This window comes from Mesocricetus auratus, unplaced genomic scaffold (genome assembly GCF_017639785.1).
Source record: "Mesocricetus auratus isolate SY011 unplaced genomic scaffold, BCM_Maur_2.0 Super-Scaffold_100010, whole genome shotgun sequence".
Classification (NCBI taxonomy): domain Eukaryota; kingdom Metazoa; phylum Chordata; class Mammalia; order Rodentia; family Cricetidae; genus Mesocricetus; species Mesocricetus auratus.
In genome coordinates, this window is record NW_024429194.1 from 8,966,933 (window position 1) to 8,981,787 (window position 14,855).

Sequence of the window (14,855 nt, forward strand, 5' to 3'; positions counted from 1 at the left end):
GGCCACAGTCTATGAGTTATTAGTGGAGACGCTGCTGTCACATCTCATTAATGATACAGTTTATTTTGGGGGAAGGATTTTTGTCAGTTTCTTTCTTTCTTTTTGGTTTTTCGAGATGGGGTTTTTCTGTATTGCTTTGGAGGTTGTCCTGGAACTTGCTCTATAAACCAGGCTGGCCTCAAACCCACAGAGATCCACCTGCCTCTGCCTCTCGAGTGCTGGGATTAAAGGCGTGCACCACCACCGCCTGGCCGTCCGGTAATTTTTGTCAGTTTCTAGTCATGTTAAGCAGGTTGTGAGGTTTTATAACACCCCCCCACCAAAAAAAAAAGGTTGAAATTTAGCTCAAGAAAACCCAAGGGATTTATGTAATTCATTAAGAGAGTGAAATCATTTTCCTCTAGAATACACACATCCAAACAAGAATAACACTTTCAGAAGAGAAAATAAACTGAGGTGAAGTCCTTTTATCAGAGCAGAAAGACTGGGAGGGGATAACAGAACTGTAGAAACATGTTCTTCTGAACTTGGAAATCAAACGGCTCCCTAGTTAGAAACCTATATTAGCACATACCTGGACAAAATCTCCAAGACAAGAAAGTATCTGCCTGAAAAAAAATGACCAAAACCATTTGCTATTTTATACTTATAAAAGAAGGCATTTACTTGGGGCTTGCTTACAATTTCATGAGGAGTTCATGGCCATCACGGCAGGGAGCAAAGCAGCAAGCATTCAGGTATGGGGCTGGAGCAGTAGCTGAGAGCTTCCATCTTATCCAGAAGTCAGAGGCAGAGAGAGAAGGACTAGGCCTGACATGGGCTCTTCAAACCTCCAAGCCCTACCATCCGTGACGCACCTCCTCCAACAAGGCTGCACCTCCTAACCCTTCCCCAAACTGTTCTACCAACTAAGGACCAAGCATTCACATAGATGAGCCCATGGGGGCCATTCTCATTGTGACCTCCACACAGCCAGTGGTCATCTTCAGTTGGCTAGAAAGTGGAGAGGGCAAGTTTGGAACAGTTCCAACACACACACACACACAAAAAAAATAGAACTTTTTATTCTGCGGTTTTATTCTGCGGTTATTAAACACCCACGGGTAGGTCATTAGCCATCAGGAATAAATCATACATAAGTACAGATTCTAGCTACATTAAAAGTCCCTGGAAATTTTATTTTTTGCAAAAATATCACCCAAAGGTCATCCTCATGTAGGCATGCTTGGAAAAAGAAATCAGAAGAAAACCATCAGTCTTGGATTGCATAGGAAACAAAATCACAGCCTTCATGCTAAATTCACCCAATCCACCTTAGGAAAATGACTCAATCAGAGCCTGCTTCTGCCTACATTTGTTCTAGAGCAAATCCATTTTCTTCCTCCACGGTGGGAGAGAAGCAAGATGTTAAAAAGGGTTAGTTTTCAGTAGCTATATAGGAACCAGCAAACTATTTGACAGTGACAAGGGAGGCAGATAGACATTAAAAACACCACAAATGGAGAGACATTGACAGATGTGTACAACTGTCTACTTTAAGCTGTGATTAATTACCTGAATTAAAAAAATATTAAATTATGTAACACTTACTTGCTTTCTCTAGAGTTTTTCCTATGACACAAGCCTACATTATACAATACTACCTAAAAGAGAATGGTGTTAAACTTTACCAGAAAGGTCAGTCTTTCCCTGATTTTCCTCACCACACTGATTTACATCTTTTCTTAGTTCTCCAATGTAACATGTGGTTATACTTACACAAGACACGCACAATACTTGCTTCAAAAGAGCTGAATGAAGGGTATTGTGCAACTAACAATGTCTTCCTTGTAATACTGTGATCACATCTTTGCAGAGAAATAACAAAATTCTCAGTAGTACTGTTTAAAGGCACATGCAGTCTAAGAAAGTGTTTTCCTGTAACAGGAGATACCTCTTCTCACTCATTTCGTATCTTACAAACTGGTCTAAGTAAGCATATAAAACCGGAAATTGCTTCCTGATGGAGTAGTCCCATTCTGCTGGCTCTCTGCATTAACCATTAAGTCACAAGAATAGAAGGTATAAAGATATGAAGTCCTGCTTGTACACCAAGCCAGCAGATCTGTGTCCAAATGTAGCTGGACAGGCAGATGACAATGATACTATTCTGTGAGGCTTCTGGATGCCTTTCCAAGACCCAGTGTTTTGACGTCTAAAGCTGATGAGGAATAAAAAACCATAATGCATTTTAGAGTGCTTATTCTCAGGCAGCATGCTAAGCTGGTTTCCTAAACTAACCTGTTTGATTTTTTTGATCTGAGAGTCCCACTAGGCAAGACTACTGGTTCTCCTATTCTGAATCTGAGAAACTGTGGTTGAGGAATTAAGTAGTCAATCATAGTCACAAAAGTAGAAGGCACAGAAAACTGTCATGATGATGTAATCCTAGATTTCACTCACTGCTGCTCTCTGTTGGTTTGTAATCCTCCCTACTGTGTTATTTAAGAATTGTTGTTGTTGTAATAGATGAAGAGAAAGCCAAGTAACTTGAGTTAATGTAGTTCAAAATGTTGATAGTTTCCAGCTTCAGGTAAAACTAGATTTATGTGCTCACACAATACACTTCTCTCATTCAAAATAGCTTGTGAGCAGTCTGGACTTAACCCCTGGGAGGCAGGGGGAGCTTCCTTTACCAGCACTTACAACAGAAAGTCTTAGCCTGATGTTCATAGCTGTGATGGGCCTTCTCTGAACTGGCCAGGATCATGGACCATGATGTTTGGTTTTTATCAGCTTGACACAAACCTAGAGATGTCTTGGAAGAGAATCTTGAGAGAATGCTTTCATAAAATTGGTCTGTAGGTGAGTTTGCTGGGCATTTTAGTTTATTAATGGTTGACGTGGGAGGGTTCAGCCCACTGTGGGTGGTGCCACCCTTAGGCAGACAGTCTTGGTTTGTATAAGAAAGCAGGCTGAGCAAGGCATGGGGAACAAGACAGCAAGCAGCACCCTCCTTGGTCTCTGCATCGGCTCCCGCCTCCGCGCTCCTGACTTGAGTTTCTGGCCTGACTTCCTTCAACAGCGGCCTCTAACGTAGAAGTGTAATATGAAATAAACCTGTTTGTCCCCAAGTTGCTTTTGGTCACGGTGTTTTAAACAGCAGTAGATATCCTAACTAAGAGAAGAACATAAGTGAGTCTCAACTGTTGTGCACCAACCATTAGCTTCAGTGCATAATTTAGCCCCTTGCTCCTGCCCACACCCCAAGCACAGATATAAATGAACCAGTGGTGGAGGATGGTTCCCTAAAGAGGTAGATTTTATATCATCATAGGGGAATGGATGCTGAGCAGAAATGAATTGCAGATTTCTATTATATCCACACTGCTTTACTAGAAAAATAAATTGTGATCTTGTCATGTAACTGAGGAGATTTTAGTTTCTGTATCAAAAAAGCTTTACTACAATGAACTACCCTGAGCTAAGCCAAGGCGGGAAGTAGTCTGTGGCATTTAGATGAGAATGATCCCCATACAATCGTAGGTTTGAACACTTTGGTCTCCAGTTGGTGGAGCTATTTGGGAAGGATTAGGAGGTGTGGCCTTGTTGGAGTAGGCGCACCCCTAGGAGGTGGGCTTTGAGGTTTTAAAAGCCTACTTCATTCACAGTTCTCTCTCTCTCCCTCTCTCCCTCTCTCTCTCTCCCTCTCTCTCTCTCTCTCCCCCGCCCTCTCCCCCCTCTCCCTCTCTCTCCCTCTCTCCCCCTCCCTCTCTCCCCCCCCTCCCTCTCTCCCCCCCCTCTCCCTCTCTCCCCCCCCTCTCCCTCTCTCCCCCCCTCTCCCTCTCTCCCCGCCCTCTCCCTCTCTCCCCTCTCTCTCCCTCTCTCTCCCTCTCTCTCCCTCTCTCTCCCTCTCTCTCCCTCTCTCTCCCTCTCTCTCCCTCTCTCTCCCTCTCTCTCCCTCTCTCTCCCTCTCTCTCCCTCTCTCTCCCTCTCTCTCCCTCTCTCTCCCTCTCTCTCCCTCTCTCTCCCTCTCTCTCCCGCCCTCTCCCTCCCTCTCCCTCCCTCTCCCTCCCTCTCCCTCCCTCTCCCTCCCTCTCCCTCCCTCTCCCTCCCTCTCTCTCCCTCTCCCTCCCTCTCCCTCCCTCTCCCTCCCTCTCCCTCCCTCTCCCTCCCTCTCTCTCCCTCTCTCTCCCTCTCTCTCCCTCTCTCTCCCTCCCTCTCTCTCCCTCTCTCTCCCTCTCCCTCCCTCTCCCTCCCTCTCTCTCCCTCTCTCTCCCTCTCTCTCCCTCTCTCTCCCTCTCCCTCCCTCTCTCTCCCTCTCTCTCCCTCTCTCTCCCTCTCTCTCCCTCTCTCTCCCCGCTCTCTCTCTCTCTCCCCGCTCTCTCTCTCTCTCCCCCGCTCTCTCTCTCTCTCCCTCCCTCTCCCTCCCTCTCCCTCCCTCTCCCTCCCTCTCCCTCCCTCTCCCTCTCTCTCCCTCCCTCTCCCTCTCTCTCCCTCTCTCTCCCTCTCTCTCCCCCGCTCTCTCTCTCTCTCTCCCTCCCTCTCCCTCTCTCTCCCCCGCTCTCTCTCTCTCCCTCCCTCTCCCTCTCTCTCTCTCTCCCCGCCTCTCTCTCTCTCTCTCTCTCTCTCCCTCTCCCTCTCTCTCCCTCCCTCTCCCTCTCTCTCCCTCTCTCTCCCTCTCTCTCCCTCTCTCTCCCCCGCTCTCTCTCTCTCTCCCTCCCTCTCCCTCTCTCTCCCCCGCTCTCTCTCTCTCCCTCCCTCTCCCTCTCTCTCTCTCTCCCCCGCCCTCTCTCTCTCTCTCTCTCTCTCCCTCTCCCTCTCTCTCTCTCTCCCTCTCCCTCTCTCTCCCCCCTTCTTGCTTATGGGTCAAATATAAGCTCTCAGCTACTGCTCTAGCATACCTGCCTGTGTACTGTCATGACCCCTGACATAATGACCATGGACTCACATCTTGAAAAGGTCAGCCTCTTTCTCTTCATATTCTCTAATATACTCCTCAATGAGTTGCCTTGGCCACAGTGTAAAATATGCTGAGAGCAATACTACTGCTGCCTGCGGTGATATCTTTACACGCCACAGTATTTTGTGGAGACAAAGCATGAGGGAGCTTCAATACTCTCCTGCACAGACAATTTATGCTAACTTGACTCAATTTGTCTTGTTACACAGGTTTTCTTTCGTTAAAAGTTGTAGCCACCAGGAGCTGGGTATGTAACTTGTGGGTGCAGTATCTGCCTCCCATGCATGAAGCCCTGGATTCCATTCCCAGTGCCACATAAAACCGGGCAAGGTATTGTATGTTTGTGATCCCAGAACTTATGTTTGAGGCCAGCCTAGGTTACAGGACCCCTGTAGCCTAAAAAAACAAGGGGGAGATTCAGTCATTAAGTTCAGATAGTTCCTCACTGTCTTAAGAAACTTCATTTGTAGTCAGTGAAAAGCTAGAGCCATTTTCCCACTGAAAAAATATTATGAGGATAACTGCGTTCTAAGACTAGCCCAGGAATATTTGTCAAGTAATTTGAATACCCTTGGCATAGAGCTTAGGACAGTATACACATGTAACAGACTAAAGCTGCCTCTTTCTCTTTATATTCTCTAATATACTCTTCAAAATAAATATACTCTTTAAAATAAAAATGAAGGTGCTGGTCATTTAGAAAAATAAGAGGGATTCTCAGTAAGACACTATGAAAAATCAAGTCCTTGTTTCCAGTTTAAAGAAGATGTTTAATACAATTCAGCTTGGAAACTTTTTCTTAATACCAAGGAGGAAGTTGAGGAATTATTTGAATATGCTTTATAATTGAATATTTTATTACAACTTTAATTAGTGAATTCATATGCTACGATTTTAACTATATCCATTCAAATGGAAATAGTATTTAATGAATTTCTTTAATTTAGCAGAACTTCTCATACTTTCTTTTTGCATGTGCCCATGTGGGATGCATTTCTACTTACAGGACAAGGGCACAGTCTTCCAGCAGTACCAGAAACAGGACTGTAAATGGGACAAAGCCTAAACGGATTCACATCTTACTTAGATGCTTCTCTCTCCGGCCTGCATATTCTATGCCTGGGAGCTGTTTGGAAGACAAAATATCATCCAGGATTAGTAATGCAGATAGGCTTTCGACATTGGTGACCAGCTTCCTTAGTGACTTGCCTAAATTCTTGGCAAAATTACCTTCATTTAAGAATTAATTCCAGCCGGGTGGTGGCGGCACACGGCTTTAATCCCAGCACTCGGGAGGCAGAGGCAGGCAGATCTCTGTGGGTTCGAGACCAACCTGGCCTAGAGTGAGTTCCAGGATAGCCTTCAAAGCCACAGAGAAACCCTGCCTCAAACTGTGCCCCCCCCCATGAAAAAAAAAACTAATTCCAGGCCGAGCAGTGGTGGTGCACACCTTGAATCCCAGCACTTGGTAGGCAGAAGCAGGAGGATCTCTGTGAGTTCGAGGCCAGGCTGGTCCATAAAGTGAGTTCCATTATAACCAGAGAAACCCTGTCTTAAAAAAAAAAAAAACTACTTCCATAGATCTCTTTTTTTTTAAGGTTTTTGTTTATTTATTATTTATTACATATACATCCCAGAAGAGGGCATCAGATTGAATTGTAGATGGTTGTGAGCCACCATGTGGTTGCTGGGAATTGAACTCTGGACCTCTAGAAGAGCAGTCAGTGCTCTTAACCTCTGAGCCATCTCTCCAGCCCTTCCATAGATCTCTTATGGAATAATTTGATGCCGATTCTACTTTTAATTATATAAGTGCTAACATGCGCACTGGAAACTTTGCGGGGAGGAGCTTTTCATTAATTTTTTTTGAGAATTTCCTGCCTGAGTGTTGTATTCACATCATTTTTAGCCCTCTCTATGCTCCTCCAACGCCTCCCATGGCACTGCTCTGCTCCCTTCTCAACTCATGGCCTCTTCTCTTAATTATTGTTTTACACTCACGTCAAAATGCTGAGACCATTTAAGGTTGTTTCTATGTACATATGTTTAGGGATAATGGTTGGGAGTTGACAACCTGACAGGGACCTCATCTGTAGGCAAGAACAATTCTCTTTTCAACCGCCATTGTCTGTGGCTCTTCACCTGTAGGCAGGGCCTTGTGGAATTCCTTGTGGCAGTTTTAAAGTCAAATGCATGCTTAGGAAATAATAAATAGCTCGTGTGGTGGTGCATGCCATTAATCCCAGCAGAAGTAGGCTGATCTCCATGAGTTTGAGGCAAGCCTGATATACATAGTGAGTTCTGGGACATCCAAGGCTATAGAAAGAAACCCTGTCTCACAAGAAAGAAAGAAAGAAAGAAAGAAAGAAAGAAAGAAAGAAAGAAAGAGTAGAGAGAAGCCTTCCCACCAGCCTCGTTCCAGAGCCACATCAGTCCCAAATGAACACACAGGAGGCTATATTAATTATGAAGTTGTTGGCCTTTTGCTTGGTTTCTTACTGGCTATCTCTGATTTAAGTATTTACTCCATAATTGTTAATCTAAGTATTTCTCTTACCGGAGAAAAGGGTCCGGATCTTATTCCTATGGCAGCTACATCATGACTCCCTGTGTTTCTCCTCCTGGACTCCTAGTCCCACCTATCTTGCTTCCCTATTGGCCAACAGTGCTTTATTGACATATACACAGGACTTCCCCATCATCTCCTCTTTTCTGTCTAAATAAAAAGGTTTTAACTTTAACATAGTCAAATTATATATAACAGAACAGTTATCAAATAAGAACTATAGTTACAATATTTTGTTCATTAACATTTAGTAAGATTTAAAGAAAGTATCGTCTATCCTATCTTTGTGAGTCTAAAGTTTTATATTGTAGCTTATCTTTTATCATAACTAAGGAAAACTATAATTATAACTATCTGCCTTCAACTCTATCAAAGACCACAGAAGGATAATAGGTAAACACTAGGATTGACAGAGACATCTCGCTACCTGGACAGTCACCTGAAGTTCCTCTGTAACGCTGGGGCATCCATCTTCAGCCCATAGGCCACGGTGTATCTGGAAGACTTCTCAGCAAAGCAGGAAATTTCAAGCTATCCATCTGCATTGGCAGTCTGTCAGTCAATTTTTCTGTGTCCTGCACAAAGTCTCATAGACTTTCCATGAAGCAGGAACCCTGAAGGACCGTTTGAGTTCAGCAGTCACTTTTCTGTGGGTCCTACATGTCCAGTTTATACAGCAACAGTCAAGCAGTCTAGGTAAGAACAGTTTCTTGCCCAAATGGCTAATCTTGCCATGTTGAAAGCAAACTCCATAACGAGTTTCTTCAATGCCCATCTTCCTCTCAGACGTAATTGATGTGCCAGGAACAGACATTTCTCATTGTCAAGAAAAACCCTAAACCATTTTAAATGCCATTTTCTGAAGGTCTTTGAAAGATTTGAAGACTATCTATCTCAAATGTATTTCTGTATATCTAGAAAGCCAAACTTACCTAACTATAAATTCTGACTATTATAAGTAACTATCTATAATCTGTATTTAATTATGCATTATGTTTTAAAAGATCAGTATAAGCACAATACTTAATCAAGAGGAGAAATATACATATCACAAAATTGACCTTGAATTTGTATCAATAAATGAAAAACCATACCAATACAAAGTACTCATTTCCATACCATAAGAAAGAAAGATTTCTAAAATGTAGATGATGTCAGTGACTTACTGACAATAATACTATTTCAATAGAGTTTGGAATTCTACTTTCCAAGTATCTGCCACTCGATGTAACAAAAGGGATGAAATGGGGGTGTAGGTTGACTGAGCATTGCTTTGTTATTTGACTCAATCAATACAGTCACTATTGAGCATACAGTATATGGCATGTTTATAGACTGAAGGAAGGAAAAAAGGAAACACCACAAAGCCCATATTTCACAAGGAATTTATGTTCTGCTTGGGTTAACACACACAAGAAGGCATTGGGTATTTCCATCCTTTCGGTATGCGGGTGATAAAGATATAATGAGGAGAAGGATAGCGACCAGGGAAGAACTCCCAGGAAAAATGGCAGCTGGAAAGAGACCTGAGTGGGGAAGGGAGCCACACCCCCCCAGAGGTACGGGGAAGCTTAAAGGCCCTGGTGGGGAGCGAACACACTGTGCTCATGAGAAAGTCATGGTGGCTACAGCAAACGGGAAGACGCTAGGAGAGGAGAGGATCATTTAGGACCCTGGGAGCCACCTGAGTGAGGCCTCTTGCACTTACTGCAGTTACGGGGAGATGCTCCGGGAAGTCGGGAATAGGAGAGCAGTGTGCAGAGAGGTGTTGGGAATAGATCAGTGTGCAGACGCTCCACAGCGTTGGTTCTCAGCCTGTGGCTCATGGCTTCTTTGGGGTAAAATGACCCTTTCCCAGGGTTGCATATCAGGCGTCCTGCATACCAGGTATTTACGTTCTGATTCACAACAGTAGCAAAGTTACAGTTATAAAGTAGTGCTCACACAGTGGTATGATTGGGGTCACCACAATTAAAGGTCAAGCATTAGGAAGGCTGAGAAATTGCGGCTCCACCGAGACCGGTTAGCAGCTAACAAGAGTTGATGCCAGCATCCGCATAATTGTCTTGCTGACTCTTCACTGCCTAGTTTAAAATATAAAAAATAAAAATTGTTTCTGCGCAAATGGTGGGTTGAGAACAACAACAAAATGTAGCTTTTGACTAGAGTGTCACCCGTTTCTATTATGACTGTAAGGGAACTGCCCTTGTGAGCTGCCAGACCTAGAGACGTTCTTTGTGGATGGTAAGGTAACAGAGAACTGAAGTCCAGGATATTCTGAAACATATCCACCGCCTCAGCTCCGACCTCCTCCCCTCCGTTAACAGACTGATTCTAGGTGCTTCCATGAAAAGAAATCAGAGCTGAACACCCAGCATTTTCTTCCACAGGGACATACTGCCATCTGGAGGCTTCCAGAGTTAAAAAAAAATAGATAAAAGAGGAACCTGGGCCCTGGCTCCACATCTGTTGATTTCTATATTCACCCTATTTTCTGTGTAGAAAATTATGAAGTCATTAATTTAAAAGAAATGAGAAGGTGCGTGGCTCGCTGTATTAAATGGAACCCCCAGCAGTTGGTTTTAAACACCTTACTTTTCCTGTGGGTTGTCCATTAATTACCAGTGTAGACTGTACGCCATTTTCCTCCTACAGCTACTGTGCCAGGGCCCAACCCCTTTCAGACGGCAAATCTTCTCCATTTCCTCCATGATTATGAACCAATGCAGGCTTTCTCTGTGTTGAATTTTGATTGCTAATATTTTCTTAGCTAAGCATCAATTCTCTCAAATTTTCAAATATATTTCCATACTTATATGTAATGTTCTTCCATAAAATTTTTCTTCTATTATTTGCCTATAGTTACACATGACTTTTAATCTTCCATATCCTTTTACTTTCCATTTATGTAGAACTTTGATGCTGCAGTGTTGGAATGGGATCCAGGGCCCACAAACACTAGGCAAGTGCTGTCCCACTGGGCTGTGTACCCAGTCCTACTGTGGGATTTTTGAGTGGCAGAATGACATATACGGAATATGTTTTATAATGGAAGACAACATTGCTACACATTATTGTGCTGACAGAGGCAGAACTAGGGAATACAATTTAGAGGGCAACTTCAGCATCTCAAATTAGCAGTGACTAGAGTCTGGACAACAGAAAGGACAGTTTAAAGATTCTGTACAATAAAATTAGCAGAAACGTGTAACTATTGATGTTTAATGGGAGAAAAGGAAAGAGGTGATGTGATGCCCAGTTCCCTGCCTCTGGAAGAGGAGATGCCCTTAGTGGAAAAACATTGCTTTCTTTAAGGACATTTGAGTTTCAAATGATGGAATGGTTGCAATATAAAAATGCCCAATAAGTCTAGATATATAAATACAAGTTTATTGTAGAAATGATGGTGGAGGCTGTGAGATCATCTGGGAATGAGAAAGGGAAAAGAGGCAGAGAGAGGATGGAGGAAGAGGAGAGGAGATAGCAGAGGGAAGAGAGAAGGGACAGACACATTGAGACAGAAGTATTTAAATATTAATAAATAAATATCTTCTGTAAAGACCTATGCTTTAAGGCAGCTGAACAAAATCAAAGAGCAATTGCAAAAGTCAAGTGGGAAAATAATTTTTAAGACATTTAGGGAAACAATAGTATAAATTGAACCCCAAATTAAAATGATAAACAAATTGGCTGCACAAAAAGAAAAACATAAAACAAAAGTACCACACATAGAAAAATATTTCTAATAAATATGATAATCATAGACCAATTTACTTACCATGTGTGCTGGTTAGTTTCCGTCAACTTGATAGAAACTAAAGTCACCTGGGGATAGGGAGCTGCAGCTGGAAGAATTGCATCCATCAGTTGGCGTGTAGGCATGTCTGCGTGGCATCCATCAGTTGGCGTGTAGGCATGTCTGCGTGGCATTTTCTTGATTGCTGGTTGATGTGGGAGGGCCTGGGCTGCTGCGGTCAGTGACGTCCTGGAGCAGGTGGTCCTGGGTTGTCTAAGGAAGTAAGCTGAGCAAGTCCTAGAGAAAAAAACAGGAAGCAGTGTCCTAAGTCCCCACCTTGGCTTTCCTTGGTGATGTTACAGTAAGCCAAATAATCCCTTTCCTCCCCCAAGATGTCTGTGATCAGTGTTTCATCACAGCAACAGGACACAAACTAGGATAATACACAAGCACTTAAAGTCAATGAAAAGATCATTTACGAATTAGCAAAAGAAGAGATGGCTCAGAGGTTAAGAGCACTGGCTGCTCTTCCAGAGGTCCTGAGTTCAATTCCCAGCACCCACATAGTGACTCACACCATCTAGAATGAGACCTGGTGCCGCCTTCTGGTCTGTGAAACACCGTATACATAATAAATACATAAATATTTTAAAAAAGAATTAGCAAAAAAGCTGCTAAGCTGGATTTTTACTTTTCCTTTTTGAAAGACCCTGGTTAGATAAAGGACTCAGTACAAACTTGGAATACTGTACAGATCTTATAAGTGGACAAGGAATTTTATCCTGAACAATAATCTCAAAAGTAAAGATGGAGGAAGAGACAGATGAAGAAGAGGAGGAAGAAAGAAATGTATTTCCAGTTTCAAAATGTATAAGGGAACGGAGACATTTTATCAAATGTGAAGTAAACCATGGTATGCTCATCGAGTTGCTGCTAGGATGGCAAAAGAAAACCAGGACGGTAGTGCCCTGTGCTCCCCAGGAAACCAGGACGGTAGTGCCGTGTGCTCCCCAGGAAACCAGGACGGTAGTGCCCTGTGCTCCCCAGGAAACCAGGATGGTAGTGCCCTGTGCTTCCCAGCATGTGGAGTCTGAAATTCATACACTCTGGGAAGAATGTAAAATGATGCAACTTCGAGAAATAATTCGGCAGCTCTTCAGAAATCAAACATGGATCGGCCATATAACCCAGCTGTCACACTTTGGGGCATTTATCCCAGAGAAATGCAATTTTATACTCACACAAAAGACCCATATAGAATATTCATAGTGATTTTACTTTCCACACCAAAAGAGAAGGCGGTCAACTGTCCTTCAACAGATGAATTGTTAAACTCTGGACCATACATGCAACGCACCACCCTTGAGCAATAAAAAAGAATGAACCTCTATGACAAACAGCCAGGATGGATCTTGAGATAATTACACTGAATTGAAAAGCCAGTAGTTAACACTGTGTAAAAGCATTCGCATACCATTCTTAAAATGACCCAGCTAGAGAGATGTGGGACGGACTGATGTTTTGCTTCTAGGTGACAGGGTTGAGCAGGTGCAAATACAAACTGGGCACAATAGTGACCCTCAAAGAAATAAAATGGTTCTGCATCTTGATTGTGGTAGCTATACAAACCTCCACATGGAATAAAATCACATTGAATTTTACATGTAGGGGGATGAAAACTATACAAACTACATAGCCAGTTACTACCGAAGACACTGGGGAAAGGTGTACTGGGATCCACCTACTCCTTAAGTTCCCATAAGTTAATATTACTTAAAATCTTTTAAGTTAATGAGGAAGCAGGTTATGGCCTAGAAATAGGTTTAAATATTTAATCTATTGAATTACATTTAAATATCAAATACTAAGTTACATATACTCGGTGTCTGAGGGTCACTGTTACTGTGATGGAACACCACGACCGAAACAACTTGGAAAGCAAAGGGTTTGTCTGGCTCACAGTTCCACACGGTCGTCCATCACTGAAGGAAGCCAGGACAGGACCCAAACAGGGCAGGAGCCTGGAGCCAGCACCTGATGTAGAGGCCGTGGAGGGGAGCTGCTTACCGGCTTGCTCCCCATGGCTTGTTCGGTCTGCTTTCTTATAGAACCCAGGACATCAACCCAGGGAGGGCAACACCCACCATGGGCTGGGCCCTCCCCCATCAATCACTAATCAAGGAAATGCCCTACAGCTGGCGTTTTCTCAACCAGGGTTCCCTCCTTCTACATAACTCCAGCCTGTAGTAAGTAGACCACAAGTCAGTCAGCACAGCTGACGACTTGTCAACTTGACACACAAACACAGCACCATCAAGCCGTAACCCTTCCTTTCTTTCCTTCCTAAGATCTCACATTAATAGAAACATTCCCAAGTTCAAAAATTCCACAGTCTTTAAAAAAATTCAAATGCCTTTAATCTCAGCACTCAGGAGGCAGAGACAGGCAGATCTCTATGAGTTCAAAGCCATTCAAGGCCAGCCTGGTCTACAGAGTAAATTCCAGGACAGGCTCCAAAGCCACAGCGAAACCCTGTCTCAAACAACAACAACAACAAAAAAGCAACAATAATAACAACAAAAAATTAAATGCTTAAAAAAAAGCCTTTTTTTAAAATTCGAAGTCTCTCAACTCTGGGCTTCTTTAAAACCAAAAATAAATTAAACACTTTCTTATTTCAAGAGGAAAGAACCAGGTCACCATCACAATCTACACAAAGCACAACAAACTCAAAACGAGTAAACAACTCAATATTCAATTATCTGGAATCCACTCACAATATTCTGGGCTCCTCAGAGGAGCTTGGTTCACCTCTCTGGGCCTGCCCTCTGCAGCACACACAGCTGCTCTTCTAGGCTCTGTCTGGCTGCTGTTCTTGGTGGTCATCCCATGGTACTGGCATCTCCAAAATGCTGGGGTCCCTTGCTGCATCTGGGCTACAGTTTTACCAATGCTTCTCTTGGGCTGTCTTTACGGACTCCAGCCCTGCCACACCTCGCCAAGCCCCAGCTGCTCTCCATGACCTCCTCAGGCCTTCAAAAGCAGTACCACCTGGGTGACTCTCACACAACCAGGTTCAGCTGCCAGCACTTGGCTGCTTCTGGAACACAGCTTCTATGCGCTGAGCCTGAGGGAACACTTCCCAGAAGACCTCACCTCAGTGATGCTGGTCTCTTCTTAATCACAAAAGATTCTCCAGCCACATTGTCCAGAACACTAAATGCAACCTTTGCTGCCCTGGGACAATGGATGCTGGACAACTGTTGGGCACAGGTCTGCCCTTAAGCGTGGTTTGTATAGCCATTGAGACTACTTTGGAGAAAACTGATTTTTCCTTTGGAAGCAGCCATCAGTTGGAGACAGCTTTCTGGCTAGGGTTGGGAGATCATGTCCACTTGATCCTCTCAGCACTGGGACCCCATTGGGTTTGGTTCTGTGAAGGTTCTGTGAATGGCACCACTATCTCTGTGAGTTCGCAAATATGCCAGCCTTGTTCTGTCTAGAAGGTCTTGTTCCCTTGGTATTATTCATCCTTACTGGCCCTTACAATCTTTGTGCCCCCTTTTCTGTAAAGCTCCCTGAACCCTGAGGGGAGAAGTCTGATAGAGACA

At 43.6% G+C, this 14,855-nt stretch overlaps 1 long non-coding RNA gene across 6 annotated transcripts; it reads right to left on the reverse strand.

The window, feature by feature from the left end:
- Window positions 1–1,055: 1,055 nt before the first annotated feature.
- Window positions 1,056–14,243, reverse strand: LOC110342216. 6 transcript variants are annotated; one of them, XR_002384238.2, is made up of 5 exons: window positions 14,022–14,243; window positions 11,287–11,541; window positions 9,217–9,592; window positions 5,947–6,068; window positions 1,056–3,157 (listed from the first exon to the last, which is right to left on the reverse strand). It is a non-coding gene; the product is annotated as an uncharacterized LOC110342216 (long non-coding RNA). The 6 variants fall into 6 exon arrangements; XR_002384241.1 differs by lacking the exon at window positions 14,022–14,243 and adding an exon at window positions 13,312–13,330; XR_002384239.2 differs by lacking the exon at window positions 14,022–14,243 and adding an exon at window positions 13,205–13,254.
- Window positions 14,244–14,855: the final 612 nt, after the last annotated feature.